The 6,167-nt window shown below is 41.4% G+C and overlaps 1 long non-coding RNA gene across 1 annotated transcript; it reads left to right on the top strand.

Moving 5' to 3' along the window:
- Positions 1 to 794: 794 nt before the first annotated feature.
- On the top strand, positions 795 to 1,893 carry LOC114553196 (uncharacterized). The gene is made up of 2 exons (XR_003692266.1): positions 795 to 988; positions 1,748 to 1,893. It is a non-coding gene; the product is annotated as an uncharacterized LOC114553196 (long non-coding RNA).
- Positions 1,894 to 6,167: the final 4,274 nt, after the last annotated feature.

Genomic DNA, 6,167 nt, shown 5'->3' with positions numbered 1-6,167 from the left:
CACAACAATCACTTCCTGTAGACAACCGGCCGTGGATTTGAATTGCTGAGAAGTGAAATCATGTTGTTTTTTTTTGTCATTTTCAGCCGTAACTGTAATGTTTAAAGATGTACGGTTAAACACGGAGGTCCTGACCTATCTGTGGTTTCCGCTGGGCTTATTTAAAGAGTAAGATCCTTTTAGTTTAACATGAAACGGCCCCTAAATCACCATCACCAAACTCCACCAGACTCCATGTAAATAATCAGGACATCCATCATTGTAAAACAGACTTCATTCAAAGTGGACAGAAACTAAATAAAACTACCAAAAGCCGTCTTGGTTCATCTTTCCACTGTTCCAACAATCACCACTCTGGTTTGGTTGAAATAAACCCTTAATTCACCCATTTACATGTGGAGATATGCTGGCTCTATACACGCTAAAAGTCCTGATTATTTACATGGAGTCTGGTGGAGATATGCTGGCTCTATACACGCTAAAAGTCCTGATTATTTACATGGAGTCTGGTGGAGATATGCTGGCTCTATACACGCTAAAAGTCCTGATTATTTACATGGAGTCTGGTGGAGATATGCTGGCTCTATACACGCTAAAAGTCCTGATTATTTACATGGAGTCTGGTGGAGATATGCTGGCTCTATACACGCTAAAAGTCCTGATTATTTACATGGAGTCTGGTGGAGTTTGGTGATGGTGATTTCGGGGCTGTTTCATGTTAAACTAAAAGGATCTTACTCTTTAACTAAAAGGTCTATCTCTGTAGGGATCCATCCCATAATGTTGTCAGACACTTAGACACAGAAACGTGGAGGCATAGGTGTTGGCAGTTGTGTATTTCCTTGAATTTGTTTTTAATAATCTTAGTAATGTTCTCTCTCTTCAGTCCGGACGGTTGTTTCCTGGCGGCGGGATCAGCAGACGGCGCCGTTTACATCTGGAACGTCTCCACCGGCAACCTGGAGACCCGCCTACCTGACAAACACCGGTAACAGACCCCAGATATGGATCAGCTGATCAATACAGCTGCAACCTATTGGCAGACTAGATCAGTGGTTCCCAACCTTTTTTCCTTGGCGCCCCCCCTACTCATGTCTAAGAAAAGCTGAGCTGAAGCGGAGCCCCCCTCCCCCCCCACCCGAAACCGAAGTTGAGGTAACTCTCGAGATAGAGCCTCTCTTTCTTTTTTGATACAGACGAGTTATCAGCACTGTTTCTCCGCCATGTTTCATTCATAAAATAGTGATGCCGTGGCGGCAGGAAAATTGAGGATACAACAAAATATAGTTTTCATACAGACTTTTGTATACATTAGATATTCTAGTGTATTATAATTTGTTTAACATGTGCAAAACATTTTTTTTTTACCTCAACCTCAAACCAGATAAAGACTCGCGCCCCCCCTGTGATCTTTGCCGCCCCCCCTGGGGGTGCCCGGACCCCAGGTTGGGAACCACTGGACTAGATCAACAGGAAAATCGTCGCCTGACTATTTTGATAATCGCTAGAGTAATTCTTCACGCAGAAATAACAGAAATGCTATTTTTCAGCCTGTTAAACGTGGAGGTTTCACTGCTCTGTCCTGTTTTATAGATCACGTCACACTGGATGTTTTTAACGTGGAGCTTTTGCATGATTTCTTTGCGGAGAAGCTCAGTTTTACAGATGTGTCCATTAAATCAACAAATCAGTTAGTCATGGAAACGTTTTCTCTCCCTCTCTCCCTCTCTCTCTCTTCTCTCTTCAGTTCGCCCATCAGTGCCGTGTCCTGGTCTCTGTCCGGAGAATATGTTGTCAGTGTGGACAAGAGTAGGCGGGCCGTCCTCTGGAGTGACATCTGAACCAGCCAATCCACGACGAGGTCATGTTTGCACACGTTCTGATGCCATATTTTATTAGCGAGGCCGTTTCCGATACCTGAACTTGCCCCTCGGCTCTTACCGAGTGCCGATCCGATACCAGCTGGTTTTAAAAAAAATACATATATTTTATTATCTATCAATCAATGTGTTATTTGACCATCACTAGCTCCTTCTTTCCTCCATCGACATCGACCAACGTTACAACGATTGCAGGTTCTTCCATCACGAGACCCGGGACTATCTCCAGTGTTACTAGACAAGACGCATTACTGTTGGCAGCCAAATTTGCGTGTGCAAATAAGTGTGCCTACTTGTGTAATTTTGGATATACATAATCTACATTTTCAGGAATACATAGTCGTGGAAATTTGCCGAAAAGTATTGTTTAAAATGTGAATGGACTCCTATCCCTGTATGGATGTGATATAACTGCTGTCTTTGTTGTTCTTGTCCAGTCTGACGGCGAGTCCTAACGGAGAAGAACTTTAAATAAACCACTTTAAAGTAGATGTTGTTCGGGGCTGAGTAACGTGGTGTCGGATCGGTACTTTCCGATAGCTATACAAGCATTTTAGGCGGTATCGGAAAACATCTCTAGTCATGTTGTCACAGCAACAACGCCACGAAAACACGCCTCGCCTTAACTTAAACTAACTGCTCTGAGAGTGGTCAAAGGGAACGTTTGTGTTCAGGTTTTTTTAAGCTATCTGTTGATTGGACAAGAGGGATGTGAGTCTTTCCACTCGGTGTCTTGTTTGCATTTTATATAACGTAACTGGGAAGCTTTAATACAGACCATAATAATACTGAACATTAAGCTTTCTTTATTAACTGTACAAACTAAATGAAGGGAATCCTGCAACCACAACATGAAAACATTCCTGTGTGTGTGTGTCTGTGTGTTTGTGTGTCTGTGTGTGTGTGTCTGTCTGTGTGTGTGTTTGTGTGTCTGTGTTTGTGTGTCTGTGTGTGTCTGTCTGTGTGTGATAGTGTGTCTGTTTGTGTGTCTGTGTTTCTGTCTGTCTCTGTCTGTCTGTGTTTGTGTGTGTGTGTGTCTGTGTGTGTGTTTCTGTCTGTCTGTTTGTGTGTGTGTGTTTGTGTCTGTGTGTGTGTGTCTGTGTGTGTGTTTCTGTCTGTCTGTCTGTGTCTGTGTGTATCTGTCTGTTTGTGTGTGTGTGTGTGTGTGTGTGTGTGTTTCTGTCTGTGTGTATCTGTGTGTGTGTGTGTGTGTGTGTGTGTGTGTGTGTGTGTGTGTAGACATATTTTGCCAGAATGAAATCCTGGTTTTCTGGATCTATTCCCCCCAAAATAAGTATCCTGGTTAATTATAAAATATTTCTGTTGCTAATGTAATTGTTAGTTTCCTCTTAAAGAACGGATGGATTCAAAGGGAACAAGTTTACATCTTTCCTCCTGTTTGTTTGTCTGTTTCTTTTTGATATTGTTCTCTTTTCTGTTATTTATTTGGTGATTATTATTCTGCTTGTTTTTGCTCAGTAATTTTTGACATTCAGGGGTTTTAAAAGGGAACGTTTTAAAAGAAAATATGAGGGAAGAAAATGTTAAAATGTGTTTGTATGTCATCCTGAAAGCTCGGAGACAAACTGCTGATTCACATTCAGTCTGATTTTTATTTTCTAAACAGTTATTGAACATAACGGTTGTATTAAATATGTCTTAATATTGTATACACATAAAAAGCATTTCTTATATTTGTTATTAGTGATTTTTAAAGCTATGTTTTTTAGGGATGCACCGATCCGACTTCTTCAGTCCCGATATTGATGCCTGGACTTTGTGTATCTGTCGATACCCAATACCGATCCGATACCGTTGTTGAATTAATAATACACTGTACGCCTTCTTTCCACAATTGTGAAAGAGACTAAAGGCACCAGACTTTCCTAACTAAGACAAAATAACATAGATATTTATTGAATTCTTATTTATTTCTACACTCAACTCTTTCAGCATGCGACACACGTGCGACAAAGGGAGAAAAAAACAACTAATAAAACTGGATCGGCCCGTGGATCTGTTCACTTTTCCGATCCCTGATCCAGCTATTTTGTCAATATCGGGACCGATATCCGATCTTAATATGGTATCGGTGCACTGCTAGTGTTTTTGTCGGGGTTTTTTTAAGTTTTTGACGCCTTTTTAGAGGCATTATTAAAGGAACAGCGCAACATTTAGTAAGGAATCCCTCAGGGAAGCGTCCTGGGGCCTCTGATCTTTCTATCTATTAAAGGCAAACTGGGTTTGTGATGGATTCATTCGTGCGTTTTGGACTCTCTGTCCACTCAAAAGTTTAGCCAGTGGTGTAGTCTAGTTTTTTGGTAATGAGTATACTGTAATTTTTTCCCTTGCGGCATTAGACTCGCCCGTCCTAGAGCGCCAACCACATAGGTTTTTTTGTAATGTTACCGCGTAAAGAATCCGCCTCATGTGGCTCATTTTCTGTAACGTTAGCGCCTGCTGCAGAGTCATCCGAAGCAGCAGTATAGCTTCAGGGACAGGCTTACCAAAACACTGAAAGAGTGTAGTGTGAGTAAAGTTTCGTTTCATATATCTAGCTACTTTGGTGATTCACCTTTTGTTAATTTCAAATTTGCGACAGGGAATGACCGCCAAGCAACTGCGTTGTTGTTCCGAGGCGACTCGCAACACAGACGGGGTGTAATTTACTGTAATTTCCCCTTGCAGGATTAATAAAGTATACATTATTGTTGTTATTATTACATTCCTGGACTTATAAGGTACTCAAAGCTGTATCTCACTATCTGTGTGTCCCCTAGTCCATACTTTATACAGGGGACACAAATTTAATACTGAGAATAACACATTATAGAATTATTTCTACAACAATATGGGGAAGAATTGCGATTATTTTGACATATATTTTGATTGCGATAGGATTCACAATATTGAAGGTAATGATCATTTTTGTATCACTATTCTCATTTTCATTGAAAAAATATTAAGATGAAAAACGTTCGAATGATGCTAGTGTTGTATTTGTGAGGATTGGTACCAAACAAAGATGTTTTCTTGAGTCTGTAGAACCGGATTCGTTGTGCAGCCCTACTAAAATATTACAATTTATTAATATTATAAACGTATTCCTGAAGAGTAGAGACTGAAACCGTCATCGTAGAATCAGCTGTTTGTCTCTGACCAGCTTCCCTGTTTAACATTTTTAATAATGTGTTATTAATTCTCTGGATGAAAAGGGATTTTAATACCAAATGTTGACATTCTGCTGAAGTCTGTGTTTCTAATAAACTGCTTTCTGACCTTCATCACGGCGTCTGTTTGTTTATTTACGTTGTAGTCTCATCACCGAGATTTAGAAATGCAACTTGACAGCGATGATGATGATGGTGATGATGACGATGAAGATGGTGAAGCTTCGGGCGGTTTCCTGGCGTTAATGAGGAAACAGGAAGCAGCTGCTGTCTCCGCCGCGTGCTTTTTCCTACATTTAGTCCTCCGGTTCTGGAACCACACCTGCAGAGATGACACACAGACACACACAGAGACACACAGAGACACACAGAGACACACACACACACACACACACACACACACATAGACACAGATACACAGACACACACATACACACAGACACACACACAATGTAGAAGTCTGTTCTCTTTTTGGTCATTTTAAGACATCTTACACAAGTCTGAAGGATGTTACAAATAAAAAGGAGGCATTGACACACACACGCACACAGACAAACACACACAGAAGTACGTTCGCTTATCTCTCGATTTAAGAAATGTCTACAGACTGACCGAACATTTGAATCTTCATTTATGATAAAGAACATTTATTCACATTCTTATTTTGCAGGGCTGCAGGCAGGGCTTGACTTTAACTTCTTGGTTCTCCAGCCACTGTGGAGAGTGGTTTTCCAAAAGCTATACTAGCCACTCAGCATCTTCACTAGCTGCTATTTTGTGGAAAATTTACGTTTTGTGTGAATAAAGTTGACTATGGGTTGCGACTACTGTAACTCTCTCTACTTCGGTCTCCCTCTGACTCTGGTGGCTCGGCTTCAGATGGTCCAAAATGCCGCGGCTAGGCTGCTCACGAACACAAAAAAGCGTGAAGACATTACACCTGTCCTAGCCTCCGTGCACTGGCTTCCAGTCCAGTCTAGGATACAATTAAAAATCCTGCTGATGGCATAGTTCAGATGCTCCAGCCAAGGTCTCCTCCATGTCCCACAGCCCCGGCTTAAGCTAAGGGCTCTGACGCACCAACCCGTCGGACTGACTGCCTCCTAGAGAGCCTCAG

This window comes from Perca flavescens, chromosome 3, assembly GCF_004354835.1.
Source record: "Perca flavescens isolate YP-PL-M2 chromosome 3, PFLA_1.0, whole genome shotgun sequence".
Taxonomy (NCBI): Eukaryota; Metazoa; Chordata; class Actinopteri; order Perciformes; family Percidae; genus Perca; species Perca flavescens.
Note: the sequence above shows the minus strand (reverse complement) of the source record. Positions and strands in the feature narration are given on the sequence as shown.